Below are 16596 nucleotides of genomic sequence, written 5' to 3'. Positions count from 1 at the left end.
CCTTGGGAAAGGCCTCAGGCCCACACACAGGGCTGAAATCTTGTGTGTCTTTGCTCTCAGCTTCTCCCAGCCCAAATCCACTGTCCCTGCAGTGCTCCCCTTTCTCTCCAGACCAGGGCATGGATGACAAAGCTTATTTGGCAGTAGTGAGGTGCTGTTGTCTTGGATATTAGGGAAAATTTTTTCATGGAGAGAGTGGTCAGGCAGTGGAAGAGGCTGCCCAGGGAGGTGGCAGAGTCACCATCCAAGAGCTGAACACGTGGCCCTTGGTGGTTCAGTGGTCATGGTGTGATTTGGTTGAAGGTTGGACTTGATGATCTTGGGGCCTTTTCCAACCTTAGTAATTCCATGATTCAGCCTAAACTTCACCTGCTTTTTATTTTCTCCATCACCTTTTGTTTTCCTCTTTGCCATGCCCCACCTCTGTCCTATAATTTCCTTTTATAGGCTATTTATTTATTCTCTTGGAAACTTTGGATATAGTGGTGAATTTTATTTCAGATGGCCTGCTAGGCTGTTAGGTTTAATCCAAGCCTTTCTGTTGGTGTTTGAACTTGGATGGATTTGGGCAGTTTTATCCCTCCTCCCTCTTTCCATCAGTCCTTTCTCCATCAGCCAAGCAGAGGTCACCCCCTAATCCCAACCACCTCCACCCTGCACACACAAAAACTAAAAAGAATTGTGGAAAAATAATTAATGGAGGATTTTTGGCTGCTTCGAATTCTGTGTCCTGTTTGCGTAGTTTCATTTTCCTGGAATGTTTTCATCAATGACCATCTCAGCTGCTCCTCCTGTGGGGAAGCAGAAGGACTGAGTAGTTCAGAGAGCAGGGAAGAGAGCTGGCACCAGGGGTGTGGCAGAGAGTTTTTAATTAATTAAAAAAAAAAATATTTGGAGGCTCTCTTGACTCCCAGAAACAAGATGACCCTTGCCAAGCATTTGGAAAAGCTGCTCCTGGGTGTCTCAGTAATGTCTCTGTGCTCCAAATCACAGAATATTAACATGAGAAAATCAGTTTAAATCACTAATTTTCAATAAAAACTTGATTCATTCCATCTTTTAATGGTGAACACCAGGGAAAAGTGAACAGCTGTAGGTTTAAGGATGTGTCCTGATCTGGAGTGTCCTGTCATGGATTTCATGGGTTAAAAACATCTTTGTGTGTTTACATGTCTTAATTTTACCTTTTTATTTAAAAACCATCCTGCAGAGTTTTATAAAATGCTGATGATTTCCTGAAGGAGCAGTTAGCCCTCCAAGGCTAACTCTACATTTAATAGGTAGGGAGCTGTTGTTCTGTTCTTACAGTGTGTATTATAGCAAATCCCTGTGCATGAGTGACAGAGACTTTTCAACTCTTCAATATGTCCGAGGTTTACACATGGTAAAAAAACTCCTTTATGTACAGTAAGTAACAGCCTGCAAAATTTAGTCTAAAAACTTGTCTTTTTTGTCTTAGAAATGCAAAGACCCATTGGAAGCTTGTACATTTTTACTACGTCGTGTTCAGCCCACAGCGAACTCACACAACTGTGCTACGAATCCCTGAAAATTTAAGATTTCCAGTGGGAATTGCTGTAATAGCCTTAACTCTAGTGTTCTAAAAATGGTGCTGAAATACATTTTTGTGTATGGATGTGGGTACCTGATCTGAGTCTGTGAGACTTCCAAGGCAAACCAAGCACTTGGAGTTACTACTCCTGGTAGTAACTGCAGCCACACTGGGGAGCTGGCAAATGTGTAAATAGTTGGGAAATAATTCCACCAGTGGAAAATTAGGAGCAGTTCCTCAGTTTAGGGGTTTTCATTGGCAAGCACTGCAGATCTTCCTGGGTTTTGGGTCTGTGAGGAGTTTTTTTGGGGGGGTGGGAGGTGAAATCCTGCTGAATATTTGCAGGTAAAATCCAAATCCACAGTTTCTCTTCCTAAAATTCTTCCTCAGAGAGTGGTGGCTGCTTGGGTGTGTTCAGAACTCAACGTCTGAGGATTATTTTTCTGTAGAAATATAATTCAGGCTCTTCATTCCTCCATGAGTCATTAGAGCAGATTTCATGTACAAATACCACTTGATGTCAGAGCAAAATTCACATGATTTAGGCTCTCCAGGTCATGTTCTGGATTTAAAATACTCCAAAAATGCACAAAACTATTAGAATTATATCTACTTTCTATATTATTTTTTTCAGGTGATATTTTTGCCCATATCTTCACATCCACTATCTCAGGTCCCTTTAATGAATACTTCAGGGATTTTGATGCCACATGTTGGCAGACCAAATGTAATATTTATATGCAATGAGCTGTTAGTTTTTTGTATTGTACAAATGTAAATTTGTAAAGATTTTTTTCTAGAGTTTTTTTTAAGTCACTGATGTAATCTAGGATGTTTCATTTTCCAGCTGTGGGATTCTCTTAATAAAAAAAATAAAAACTCTTACTTTGATTTTGCATTGCTTTTTGAGTAGTTGAGACATTAAAAGGTGAAAAAAAAAGTAGGTAAAATGGAGGTTTTCATGTAAAAAAAAAAGCTTTTTGATGCAACTGGATAATTTAATAGTTTTAATTGGAAGTTTTATGAACTGGATATAGAAACTTTATAAATGGATAGAGAAGCTTTTACACACTGTGGTGGTCTTGAGCAGGATGGGATGGAGACCCTCACCCCAATCACCATCCAATCTGGCTCCAAAATACCATTTTTCTGGGAAAAAAGGATAGGAGCAGCTAATGATTTCTTGGAAAAAGAAGGGGAAAATGCCTAAAAGTGCTGTGAAATGGCTAAAAATGCCATGAAATATTGGAAAAGATGGGAGACATGTCTCATGCTGTCATGGTCAACAAAGTCTCGCCTTTATTGTTCAACCAGCCGTTTTTTATACACACAATAATTAGCTCATGCATATTGCAAAATCTAAGCTCAGGATTGGGTCTAACACTAATGCTTTGTTTTCTATTACTAGCCTTGCGATTCCAAGTTCCCATCTCGTTAATTTTCTTTACTGCATACCAACTATTCTCAACAACCCAGCTGGTATCTCTGCACCTGTGTTTCAAGGGCACTGTTGGCTCTGCTTCAGTCACGTACGCCTAGTTTCTCACACAGAGACTAGCTGAGTCTGGCTGCTATGTCCTTTCTCACGCAGCCATATCTCAGGCAGGCTTCCCACATTTCCCCCGTTTTCTTTTTGTGCTAACAAAAGTTGTTTTTTACTATTATCAATCATGTTCATAAGCATGCGTTGCAAGTATTTTATAAGACATGGTAAAAGCAATAAAGTAGTTACAATAACAATTAGTAAGATTATTCTATGTTGCAGCAATGAAGTTACCCAAGGGCCAAAACTGAGTCTTTTCAACTAATTATCAAGTCCAAAGCTTGTGGATTTCTGTAGATGTGTGGTTAGTTCTTGTAACTTAGAAAGCTGAGCATGGATAGAGACTGAGTGATCAGACAAGTTCATGCAGCACATTCTTTCAAACTTTTCGTATTCATGTCCTTGAGCTAGCAGTAGGAAGTCGATAGCTGCTCTGTTTTGGAGGGACGCATGCTGCACTGAATTTACATCGATTAACAGGTCTTGTGGTAGGACTGTCCACTCGAATCTTTTGTCTGGTTCTTTTTTGTTTATGGCTGGCAGCGTGAAAGCAAAACGCTTTGTATCATTTGGATGTAGAGCAATAGTAAAGAAACAGTTCTTTAAGTCAATAATCAAAAGGGGCCAGTCTTCTGGTATTAGGGCAGGGTTGGGTAAGCCAGGTTGCAAGGCCTCCATGGGTTCCATTTGGTCATTAATGGCACGCAGGTCATGTAGCAAGTGATACTTTCTTGATTTCTTTTTGATAACAAAAATGGGGCTATTCCAAGGACTAGTAGACAGTTTAAGGTGTCCTTGCTGTAACTGTTCCCGCACCAGCTGGTGTGCTTGTATGAGACTCTCCCTTTTTAACGGCCATTGCTTAACCATCACTGGATCAGCTGTTTTTCAGACAAGTGGTATTGGGAAAGTCCAAGCAGTGGCCATTAGCCCAAAAGGGTGCTCATTTGTGAGGACGAGACTTATTTGGGAAAGGATGTCCTGTCCTACTAGGCACTGGACGGTAGGTGGCAGCATTGTCACAGAAAAAATAGCTTGCAGAGTTTTTCCATCCATAGTTACTACAAGCGTAGGTGTTTTACTGGCTAACGTCATGCTGCCTATACTTGTGATTGTCGTTGAGGAGGTTAGTAAGGGCCAGTTTTGTGGCCAGTAGTCCGGAGAAATTATACTTGAGTCTGCGCCCGTATCCAACAGTCCAGTTAACTCCACAGTTTTATCCTTAAATCGTAGCTGCAGCTGTCTTTTAGGCCGGGACAAAAGATCCACGGTTAACAAGACAAGTCCTCTAGTGTTCTCGAAACTCTTTTTCCCCCGCGGTGTTGGTTGAATTGGGGGAGGGCTTTCACGAGTTGTGGTAGGGGCACCACTTGAGCCAATCTCTGACTCTTGGCGATTTTTAAAGGTGGAAAAGGGGTATGTACCATGACCATGATTTCTCTGCTGTAATTAGCATCCAGCAACCCAGGCAGGATAAATAGTCCGGATATCGAAGCTGATGATCTGCCTAATATTAGTCTGCCGACTTGATTGCCTTCTATGATTATAGGTTCAAAGATTCCCGTAGGAACAGTCTGTGGGTGAGGTGTCATCAGCGTAACCTCTACTGCGGCTGCCAGGTCCAGACCGAGGCTTCCGGCTGTGGCTGGTCGGAGCTGTTGGATGGCATTGCAGCTGCTACTTGTATCCCGGCGCGGCTGCTGCTCGCGCTGTGTCTCGCGTTTCCCTGCTTACGGCGGCATGTAGCAGTATTGTGGGTGTTAGATTGACAGTTAATACACCAGACACTCTTAACTTGGCACTTCTTCCTGATGTGACCAGACTTTCCACAGCGGAAGCACTTCATGCGAGAGCCGACCTGACCGGTGCGGTTACAAGCCATACCGGCCGCTGCAGTTTGGAGAGGTGCAAGGGCAGCCATGACCTGATTCTGTGATGTTTTTGCCTGTTCTTGGAGCCCTAAACCTAATTGCTTAATTGTCTTCACTAAAAATGCCTGAGAGCCAGATGGCATGCTGGCAGCCTTTTCAAGCAACAAGGGAACGGTCTAGTCTTCATTCATAGTATTTATTAATGAGCGAGTCTGTGCGTTCCCATTCTGTAATATACACTGCTTCAGTAATGCCCCTTTCATAAACTCTTGCACCCCCGCTTTATCTATAGCCTCGGCCACTTTATCTACAAACGAACTCAGCGACTCTTCCCTACTTTGTTTAATGCCCATGTATATAGGCGTTCTCCCAGGATCTTTTACCTTATTCATAGCCCTACGCGCTACTTCCATTGTCTTACGGACTTTATCGGGGCTCATTAACACTTGAGCTTCTAATCTAAGGAATGCGCCGAGACCTAATAGCTCATCTGTTGTTATTCCGTGCAAAGGATCACCCGGTCCTCTTTGTACCGCCACAGATGCCTGAGCTTCTGCCTGCTAATGCGCATCAAACAACATAACCTGATGCTGTGAATAGATCAATCTAGCTATACTCCTAATATCCCCAGGCAGAAGCAAATGCGCATTAAAAAGATATTCAAGCATCTGCTTTGCCGGCTCACTGTTCACACCGTATTGTGCCATTGTAGTACGCAATTGTGCTAACAGCTTCCAGTCAAGCGCGCTCAGATTTGCCGTTAGACTTCTAGCTGCGTTTTGGGTAAACACCACCGGACACGCCAGGCATTGAGAGGCAACCTCTAGCAACCCTTTGTCCCCACTTTCCGCACCTTGGCGGGCCAGCGATACCCATAACTCACGCCGCTGCCTTGCCAGGGCCTCCGCTAGGTCGGATTCCGCCCCAGGGATAGGCTCCTGACTGCGGGGGGTAGGCAGATGGCTTGAAGCACCGGCAGGGACAGGGGTGCGCTCAGGGGAGTGCTCGTAGCTCTCGTCTAGGGGAGGTGCCGATGGCGCGGCTTCAGCAGGGGCCGGTGGAGCAGGCAAGGTAACCGTGGTGAAGGCAGGAGGGTTGGGGGTATTAGGATGTTGCCGCGAGGAGTCATAGGCATAATTACGTTCCTGAGCGGCTTTGACTTCTTTTGCAGCTCTTTTTTCTGCCTGCATTAATAACAGCTCATTGTGCACTACCCGCCAGAGCTTTCCAATCTTTTTAGCCGGTTTATCATTCTCCAAGGTCAACTCCCACAACTTATCTCCGAACTTTTTCCATTCTGATAACTCATGCACTGTGTGGGGATTAGTAAAAAACCCATAAGACTCCCTGTGTCTCAAAAGTGAAGGTAATTCTTTATTCAGGTCGATACCCTGTATCCGCCTCTGCCTTAAGCAGGCGGTAAATAACTCATATGCCGCTTGCCTATCCATACTCACGTCAGCGCTGTTGCAACTCTCCAAAAGGCTGTCGGCGGCACGTATCGGCTGAGCTCGTCGTTACGATCACTCAGGGTCGGGGCTTCTTCGCTTATCGCCCTTACACTATTCTGGTTGCCGCAGAATCCGAACCCATCATCTTTTCTCAACTCCTGCAGGGAGGGACGCAGCGCATCACGTCGGGGTCACCAGATATTGGAAAAGATGGGAGACGTGTCTCATGCTGTCATGGTCAACAAAGTCTCGCTTTATTGTATAACCAGCCGTTTTTTATACACACAATAATTAGCTCATGCATATTGCAAAATCTAAGCTCAGGATTGGGTCTAACACTAATGCTTTGTTTTCTATTACTAGCCTTGCGATTCCAAGTTCCCATCTCGTTAATTTTCTTTACTGCATACCAACTATTCTCAACAACCCAGCTGGTATCTCTGCACCTGTGTTTCAAGGGCACTGTTGGCTCTGCTTCAGTCACGTACGCCTAGTTTCTCACACAGAGACTAGCTGAGTCTGGCTGCTATGTCCTTTCTCACGCAGCCATATCTCAGGCAGGCTTCCCACAATGAAAGGAGCAGGGGAGGAGGAGGAGGCTCAGGGTGAGGTCCCTTGGCCACTGTGAGACATGGGTGGGTTCAGAGGGTGACTTGGCTTGAGGAGAAGGTTGGACTGTTACCTAAGGGATATTTCATGGGAAATGAGGAGTTATTGCTCTGTTCTTGTCCTTGTTAAATAGCAGTGATAACTCTTGGGGAGGGTTTCCTCACCCAAGATTTAGGTTGTTTAAAGTCCTTGGCCCTCTAAAAGCCCCGAGTTGCGTTGGTATAAAAAGCGGAGTCTTCAAGGTTTGTTTTCAGGTTTCTCGTGTTGTTTATTATTTGATATCTCAGACTTTTCTCTGCTCCCAGCTGAGGTCTGGACAGAGGCTGGGACATGAGGTGACTGCCCACGGATGGGATGTTCCCTTACATTTATACAGATAACTACGTGTTGGTTATTTACTATTTTGTACCAATGCCTAGTGCTCACACTAAAAGGGTCATTTCTACTTTGACCCAATCAACTCTAACTACCTTGTGTCATCACCACCCCAAAAGATGGAGGACAAGGAAGAAAAGGGGAAGTACATGAGGTACCACCCAAATTCCACCATCTTGTCCCCATTTACCTCTATTCTATGAACCCTAAAACTACTGAATTTTGCATCTTCTACTGTGCTAAACTAATGTTTTCACATCCCGATGGTTTGCAATTCCTCTCTCTGTGTTGGAAGCCTCTCCCATGGACTAAAATCAAACCCGGTGTTTTCCTGGGCTCTGTGCCAAGGTCTCCAAGCCCCCTGGACCGGCTCCACACCCCCCTGTCCAGGGCTCAAATGCCCTTCCTTGTGTCCCAGCTCATCCAAGGGGATGTCCTGGACTCCAACAGATAACATTGTTTAAACAGTGATTTTTGGGGGTAGATGGGGCTGGATTTGTGTAGAGCTGCCATGGGGGCTCCATGCTTGGCTGGAGGCAGGTGGTGAAAATTAATATATGGAATAAACTCAGCAGGAATCTCTCCATGGAAAGGGTGGTCAGGCCTTGCCAGGGGCTGCCCAGGGAGGTTTGGAGTCCCCATCCCTGGAGGTGTCCAAGGAATTCCTGGAGGTGGCACTCAGTGCTCTGGGCTGGGGACAAGGTGGGAATTGGGCACTGGCTGGACTCGTGGTCTAAGAGGCCTTTTCCAACATTAATGATTCAGGGATTCTGTCATTCTATTTTGACTTTTCCCCCTCTTTAATCTGATGACTTTTTTGACATTTCACTTTATTGCACTGATTCCAGTGGCATTTCCTCTCTGATGGGAATGAATATCTCCTTTTTAACACAACACATCCTCCAAAACCCAGGGACAAAAGGGCTTTTTTTTTTTTTTTTTTTTTTTTTCCCCTTGGCCTTGATGGTTACAGAAAACAAAAACTTGTTTTGCAGCGATGCTGGAGCCCCCCTTTATGTACATCCATCAGATGGCATTGGAGGGAAGGAATTCCACTCCCTTCAGAGCTGCTTGACCTTTTCTAAACCTCCCTTGGCTGTCCCTCTCTTGATATTATATTGATTTGATATTATATTGATATTATATCATAGCTGTTATATACTTTATATCATCATGTTTAGGTCATATATGATAATACATGTTATAAAATACATAATATAAAATACCAGAGTGGTAGAGAGCAACTATTTTTCCCCATGCACTTTGGAAATGCGTTTTGTAGAAGTATATTTTTAAAGGTATTTTTTATAGATATCCTAGAATTCAGCTGTGATTTTTATGCATTTCATCAGGGAGTGGACTCAGCACTGCCTTGCAGTGATGTGTGGGTGTTGGGGGTTAAGTTTTGTTCCTTTTTACTCTAAAGAATTTTTTCCCCATAAGTTACCGAGGAGACTAAATGTCGTACTTAAGACTATTTAACAAAACAAAGGGGTGGTCGAAGCTCAGAGGGGGGTGGGGGTTTGAGGCAAGTAAAGGGCAGAGCTTCAGGTAGCCTGTGGGTCTGGTTTTCGAGGAGAAGGCACGGCTGGGTTGGTGCTCCTGCTGGAGGATTTCACTGCAGTCCAGTCTTGGGAAATCTGCCATTGTGAAAAACGAGATTCACTTTTTGGTAGATTTTACGAAATAGGTTTTAATAAAAAAGATAAGACAATTAGGAGATAAGGAAAAAAAGCAAAGTACGGCTGGCCGGGTGACTTGGCATTTAGCCAAGTCCACAAATTGCTATTTCAGAGGCTTTCTTTAAATACCCTTTCTGTTGTATCAGTCTGTTGAATATTCATATTTTTCCATAAACTAGTTTCCATATTCTGTTTGCATGGCCCCTCCTTGGGTCCACCTTTTTAGAGCTGTGTGTTTCTTGGCTGTGTCTTCATTATCACCTCCAGATTGGGCCTTGGTACATGCTTTCTTCAGATGGCAGATGCTGATAGCTGGTGTATCAATAGCAGAGTCTTCTTTACATGTTCACTGGATGTTATCCCAGCCAAACAGACAGTTTAAGCAAGTACTATATCACTACTACCACTATGCCTAATTTTCTTTACTAACAGCATAAATAAAAACTTATATCCTTACCACAAAGTTATTAATTGTATAGCACACATCTTGCGAAAAGCCAACTTGATAATAGGCATTTATCTGCTCGCCCTGGAATTCTGAGCTTCTCTGCCACCCTGCGAGAGCTGGGCCAGCCCTGCTCTGCCATCGTGGTTCCATCAGGGCTGCTTGTCTGCTACAGAGTGACCCTGCACCCCCTGCCTTGCCGGGACATCCTGCCACTCCACAGCCACCGAGACTCTTTTTCCACTGTTCCAGTTTGGTGCTCTGAGGATCCTACAAAGGCACCGAGACCAAACTGCCCTGGGTTTTTGTGAAGCAAAGTCCTCGAAGTTCTTGGTACTGTTTTTGTTATCAATACTGTAGTTGTGGGGTTTTTTTGTTGTTGTTTGTTTGTTTGTTTTTTATACATATCAGTAAAGAACTGCTATTTCTATTTCCAAAATCTTTTGCCTAAAAGCTTTTAACTGAAAAAATTATAATTGGAAAAAGGGTGGTGGTGGTGGTTTACATTCTCCATTCCAAGGGAAGCTCCAGCTTTCCCTACCAGATACCTGTCTTCCCAAACCAAGACAGTGGGACAGCTGGCTCATCCCAACGCTCATTTCCAGCCTGGAAAACCCCAAGAGCACCTTTTTGAATTCACCCTCAGGATGCTTCAGGGATGCAGGGTGCTCCCGGTGACATCGTGGGCACTGTGGGGCCCCGGAGCCTTCTGACCCGCACAGCAGGGAGAGGCCAAGCTTTGCCTCCATCCATTTCCAGTTCACAATAGGAACGGGATGAGCCGAGTTCCAGGAGTGTTTGGACAGTGCCTCAGGCCCAGGATGGGATTTTGAGGGATGGTGCTGTGCAGGGCAAGGAGCTCCAGTGCTCCCTGCGTGCCCCTGCCAGCTTGGCAGAGTCAGTGACTCTGTGTCATTTGCCCTTCCTTTGGCACAACCAGGAGCTGGGTTTGGGAGCCGGGTGGAGCCGTTCCGAAGGCCGGGGGTGCCGGGTGGGCCACCCGCTCCGTGCCCCGTCTGACGGGACTTTCAGGTGTCCTTGTTTCTGGGTGAATAAAAGCGTCTTCGTGCCCAGCCTCGGCGGATCAGGTGCGGAGCCGGAGCCCGTTCCGTGACGCAGGTGCGGGCGGTGCTGGCAGCGCTCCCGGCCCGGGCCTTCCTCCCGCTCTGCCTGGGACAAACCCTTCTGTCTGCCTGCCGTGTCCGGCCTGGGGCTGAAGCAGGACCTGTTCTCCTCCATCAATATTTGCTCTGCTGTCGGGAGCGAAGGCTCGCAGCGCTCCCGCAGGAGCTCCAGCCTCACATGTCCCCGCAGACGGTGCCGGAGCCCCGCGGAGCATGAGGGACCGGTTGGCCGAGCTGCAGCAGCGAACGGCAGCCGAGGGGGACCCCCACGACGACTCCCTGCGCTTCGACAACCCTGCGTTCGTCGGGGACAACACCAGCCCCATGGGCCGAACGCTGCGGGAGGCGGCCGAGCTGTGGTGGGCGCTGGAGCGGCTGGAACAGCTCTTGGAGAGCATTGACAGGGTGCAGCAGTAGGTGCTGTGCTGCACCTTGGAGGAGAGCATCGCCCGCCAGAAGAGCGGCCTCAGCCCTGCAGCCCCAGCTGGGAGCACTGCCGGCAGCCCCGGCCGGAGTCTCGGGGCAAGCGGGCCCCGTGTCCACCAGACCCAGCTGTGGCTGCTGCTGCGCCGCTACGGTGCCATCCTGGCCCGCCACTACGCCCGGGAGAGCCGCTACCGGCACCGGCTGAAGGAGCAGATCCAGAGGCAGGCGGAGCTGGCGGGCATCAACTTGGGTGCTCAGGACGTGGATCTGCTGGCCGAGAGCCTGAAGAGGCCGCGCATCGTCGGCCACGACCTGGAGAAGCGCAAGGCCAAGCATCACCTGGGCCTGGCCCAGGCGCGCCAGCGGCAGCTGCTGGAGCTGGAGGCGCAGATGCTGGAGCTGCGTGGGCTGTTTGTGCAGCTGGAGGGGCTGCTGGCCCAGCAGCACGGCACTGCCGACAGTGTGGAGCAGCACGTCCTGCGCACCCTCGACTACGTGCCCCAGGTGGCGGTGGGGTGAAGAGAGCCGGCAAATACCAGCGGCCGCTGCGGCGCTCAGCCCTGCTGACGGCGGCTCTGGGTCTCTGCTCCTGCTGCCCCTGCCTGCCATGCCCTGGCTGGGGCCTGCGCTGAGCCGGGGCTGTGGGGCAGATTGTGGCAGAGCTCGGGGATTCACCTTGCGCTGGGCGAGAAATGGTGTCTAGTGGGAGGGAGGCTGTCCTGTGCTCCTTGAACAGTGGAGCGGTGACGGTGGGCAAAAGACTGACGCTGAAGATGGTGGCAAGCATCAGCAGTTTATTTTCCCACAGTACAACTTTTTATACTTTTTCTCTGTATCACACGCATGACACGCACTCCTTTTTGCATTATATTTGGCTAACAAACTGTGTGCATGCACATTCTACCCTTTTGTAATTGGTCATAAATTTCTCCGTTTCTTGTTGTAAATGACAACACACATCCACTTTCCACACTTCTCCCTCAAAGTTTTTCACTTGTCTTGTTCAAGGACACAGCTGCAACTCATCAAGACCAAGGCTGCCCGCAGTCCCATTCCTATTCTACAGGGCATGAGACGGGGACACCTTGTGTGATGGTGCGAGGACCATGCGTACTTTGTATAATGGTGTAAGGGCCATGCACACCATTCCTGATGGGGCAGGGACCCTGCACACCCTGCATGGAGCATGAGGACCAGGCACACCTTGTGCATTTATATAAGGACAATGCACACCTTGTATAATAATGTAAAGACCATGCACACCTTGCTTCATGGCACAAGGACCTTGCACACTTTGTTTGGTGGCACAGGGACCAAGAACACCTTGCACGGTGGCATAGGGACCACCAGCACCTCTCCTGGTGGCACAGGAACCTTGCACCTCCATTGCCACGCCCAGCCAAGAAAAGCACTTTTAACACTCCAAAACCTGACTTCAGAACTGTAACAGTTCTCGGTTTTGTTACTTTTTCAAGGAGAGAGGGCAAAAAAGCCAGTTTAAGTTTTTGGCAGCTCTGTGGTTTCATGTGAGGGGACTCAATGGCTCGGTGCCACCAAGGAGCAGCGTGAAGGCTCTTCCACCACATCCCAATCCTGATTCTCCCAACTTCCTCCAATTTCTACTCCCTTGGGGTTATTTGGTGCATTCATGTTGCATTTTGGTCGTTGCTGGTTTGTCAGGCAGTGGGTCAGCTTTGGGCTGAGTGTTCTTCATGGCTCATCCCACACTCTGACACCAGGAGGAGATTTGCACAGTTTTTTTGGGAATCTGTAGGCTTTTACTTCAACCTGCACATTGCCAAACCAGCCAATATCCCACATGTGCTGGAAATGCTGGAAATTGGCTGGCCCTTTTTCCTGGTCCCCATATCACCACCTGAATTTCCCAAAACCTCTCAAACTAGAGCCTGGGGCCTGGTTAAGTTTTTTGGGACCCTTTGTGGAAGGCCCCTCTGTGTCCTGGTAGTTCTTGGCAGCTCATCCCAGTGCTCTCAGCCACCCTTACATTTATTTTCATCTTCTGGCTGAGCTTTAATAAAACAATTTTTCAATAACCTCTTGAGTGTGGAGAGTAATTTCTTTGCAGCAGGGAGTCCAAAGCTAAGGAAGAGCAGAAATTGAATGACTTGTCAGTGTGTTGATTGAGTTAAATTCTTAGGAATGTAGAAAACTTAATTTTCATGCTGATAAATTCATATTTTCTGTTGACCTGGAAAACCCTCACATCAGGAATGTCCATCCCTATGAGAGCTCTGGGAGCCAAGTTGAGTGGTCTCTGCTCCTGCCCTTTTCCTACTTCTTTATTTTCCATTTGTGAGGTCTAAATGAATATTCCTTTTTCATTCAAATTTTGATGAATGGAAGTTCACGTTTATTTAATTTTCATTTAAAAGGAAAGAATCCACAACTTCCAGACCATTGGAAACACCTCTTGCATCTCACATCCAACCCCACATTTACTGTGTGGCTGCAAGAGCAACCTCCTGGGAAGCACTGAAGTTATTTACAGCCTCCCAGGAAACAAAGAGAAGAGAAATAAACCTGCTGAGGTTGGGAGGTGGCAAATCTGAGCTCAATAAAACATAGTTAACCTCCTTTCACGCCCCACGGTTACAGCTCCGTGCAAACAACCTCCCTGGAGCCCTCTTGGGTGGCTGGGCAGCCTCTGGCCTAACTGGTTTTGCTGCTCAGGAGATCATTAGCCATAAAAAACAGAAAAAAAAGCTGGATCACCAGCAGTGCTTCCAGCCAGGACATGCTCCCTGAGGATTTCATGGAACACAACTCCCCTGGAGCCTGGCACAGAAGGGATGGTCCTGTGCTTGTGGGGCTTCAGCAGCCATGAGATCTCCTGTGTGTGGGATTAGCAGGAGAAAAACCCTGATTTCTGTTCGGGGATCCATGAGGAGTTAAAGGAGGAGGAAAAGAGGAGAAACTTCACACCTCAGAGTGGTTCTTCCCACCAATGGCTTCAGTGGTTAATGAGACTTTATGTATTTATGAATTTAATTCTTTCTGCTGCCTGGTGGCCTTTCATTAAATACTGGCCTCAGACAGGATCTAATTACTGTAGAGTAATTAATGATATTGTAATGTGGGCATGAACACCCAACAGGATGGGGAAAATTCCTTTCTCTTCTGACTCTGGGACTCATCTGGAGCACATTTAGGGATATTCCTGGAGATGGTGACACCGAGGTGGAGAACCTGCTCTAACAATTCCAAGAATATACACGAGAGAGCTGTTTTAATTATGTCCCAAATAAGCATCAGAAATGTAAGAAGTTCACATTTAAAGGGAAAAATAAGATAAAGTCAAAGTTAAAAATTCAAGCCCCTCAGCTCTGCTCTGTGCTCACACACATGGAAGGCACCAAAAGAGGAATTTTTGGTAAAATGTGTTAAAAGGAGCTGGATGAAAAGCCCAAAGCCTTTCTAACAGTGCTGGCAGCACCTGCAGTCTTTCAGTTGAACAAGTGTCACTGAAAAGAATTTTTTTTAAGAACACAAAATCTTTTGCTGACATTTAGACAAGTAAATAATTCCAGAGCAAATTAATCACCCTGCAGAACTCATTTTAAAGGTGAGGTGGGTTATCACAGCTCAACAGCTCCTGCTCAGGGACCCTGGGGAGATTGTGTATTCCAGTTCAAACACTCAGCTTTAGTCCCTTCTATGCTATTGATTTTTGATGTCACAACAAAAACCCACAAACAGAATAATTTCTTGTAAATGCAGCTTTTAAAAAGCCTCCTGAACACCGCAAAGGAACTCTCAGTTCCCTGAATTCTCTTGCATTTGAAGCATCTCTTTGGCCAAACATCTGGGCATCCACATTTATCGGCAAAATTGGAGGGGAATGCTGAACTGTGATTTCATTTTGTTGTTCTCCAGTTCCCCAGCATGAGAGAAAGGATAAATTCTTCATTCAAAATATATAAATATTTTAGTTCAATAGGAGATATTGAATGGATTATATTTCCATTTTCTTCATTGAAAACCATTGCTCAGTATTTCCATTTCCAGAAATTTTTCAAAAAGGGGTTTTTTTAGTCCTCAAATTGCACTTGGTAATTTTATTCTGAATATACTTAGTGTCAAATCAGAAATTCATTCTGCTGTAGGGGCTACCAAGTGATTGCCTTGCTTCAAAACATTTTTACATTTCCCTCCCTAGCCCAGAAATGTGTCAACAGTTTAAATTTACTTGATTTGTTTTCTCCCCAGTTTTTCCTGTATTTTGCAGTGAATCAACAACTCTATTCATAGAGCTCATCAAATATCTGCTGCTGCCTCTCAAAAAAAACCATAGAGATCTGGCTCACAAGCTTTCCTGCAGAAGTAGGGATCTCTGCCAAGAAATTCAGGGGAGACAGTGCTTGTCTTGGAAACTCCATCCTTGGGTTTTAGCAACAAATTGAGCTCTTTTTTGGTGTTTGCTTCAGCTGGATGTCTTTGGTGTCCCTGATCTGTGCGGGCAGCCTGGAGCAGGTCACATCTCAGTCTGAGGTAATTTTTAAGGGTGTTTCACTACAGGCATGAACTAAATTGCTTTTTCCAGGGATAAAATATTGCTGTTGGATTTCCCTGTCAGGGATGAAATATTATGTCCATGTCTCTTCTTGCAGTCAACTAATACAAAATCTACCAGAAATAATTTAGGATTACAGAATCCCAGAATGGTTTGGAAAAGGCCTTATAGATAATCCAGTCCCACTCCCTGCCATGGACAGGGACACCTTCCACTACCCCAGGTTGCTCCAAGCCTCGTTCAACTCGGCCTTGGACACTCCTAGGGGTGGGGCAGCCACAGCTTCTCTGGAAAATCCATTCCAGTGCCTCCCCACCCTCACAGCCAGGAATTCCTTCCCATTATCCCAACTGTCCTTGCCCTGTGACAGTGGGAAGCTGTTCCCCTTTATCCTGTCACTCCTGGGAAGCTCAGACTGGAAATTCCTGTTTCCCAGAGCCTGAAGCCCTGTGTGCACAAATCTCTGTTTTTTTCCAAGCAGAGATTTAGATTTAGGGGCTGTTTCTGGCTAGGAGGGCAAAGCTCTCATGATGGAAGAGAAAGGAGAGGGATTTGTGGCAATTTTTTATCCTCACCATGTTCCCATCACACCGTGGGAATGACAGATACGTCAGTCTGCCAGGATCCCACAGTGGCACTGATTATGAATCAAGGAGAGCTTCTTCAGGGATGATTTGGTGCCTAAGTGCTGTTTGCAAAGCTCCAAGTGAGATCCAGGGGACAGTTGGATGTTGTCCCTGGCAATCTGCATTGCTGGAGCTCTTGGAGCCTCAGGAATGAGTCACACCCAGGGCTGGGACAGCAGTGACATCCACAGGATGACTGCCCTGGCTTTGCCTGGAAACAGGGTCAGAGTTACCTTTGCAACCACGGTGATCACCAAGGCTTTAAACAGTCTCAGATTCGAGTTCTGGTGCAACCCTCACTTCACAGGATGTTTGTAATTTGGCTTCACACAACATAACCACCCCTCTGAGCTCCGTGACT

The 16596-nt window shown here is 46.5% G+C and overlaps 1 long non-coding RNA gene and 1 pseudogene across 1 annotated transcript in view; both read left to right on the top strand.

The window, feature by feature from the left end:
- LOC136373474 (uncharacterized) overlaps window positions 1-16596 on the top strand; it is a 73561-nt gene that overhangs the window by 54922 nt on the left and 2043 nt on the right. The gene's annotated exons all lie outside the window — the stretch shown is intronic.
- LOC136373275 (syntaxin-1B-like) lies at window positions 10866-11710 on the top strand (annotated as a pseudogene).

This window comes from Sylvia atricapilla, chromosome W (genome assembly GCF_009819655.1).
Source record: "Sylvia atricapilla isolate bSylAtr1 chromosome W, bSylAtr1.pri, whole genome shotgun sequence".
Lineage (NCBI taxonomy): Eukaryota > Metazoa > Chordata > Aves > Passeriformes > Sylviidae > Sylvia > Sylvia atricapilla.
This window is presented reverse-complemented; position numbering and strand designations above follow the sequence as displayed.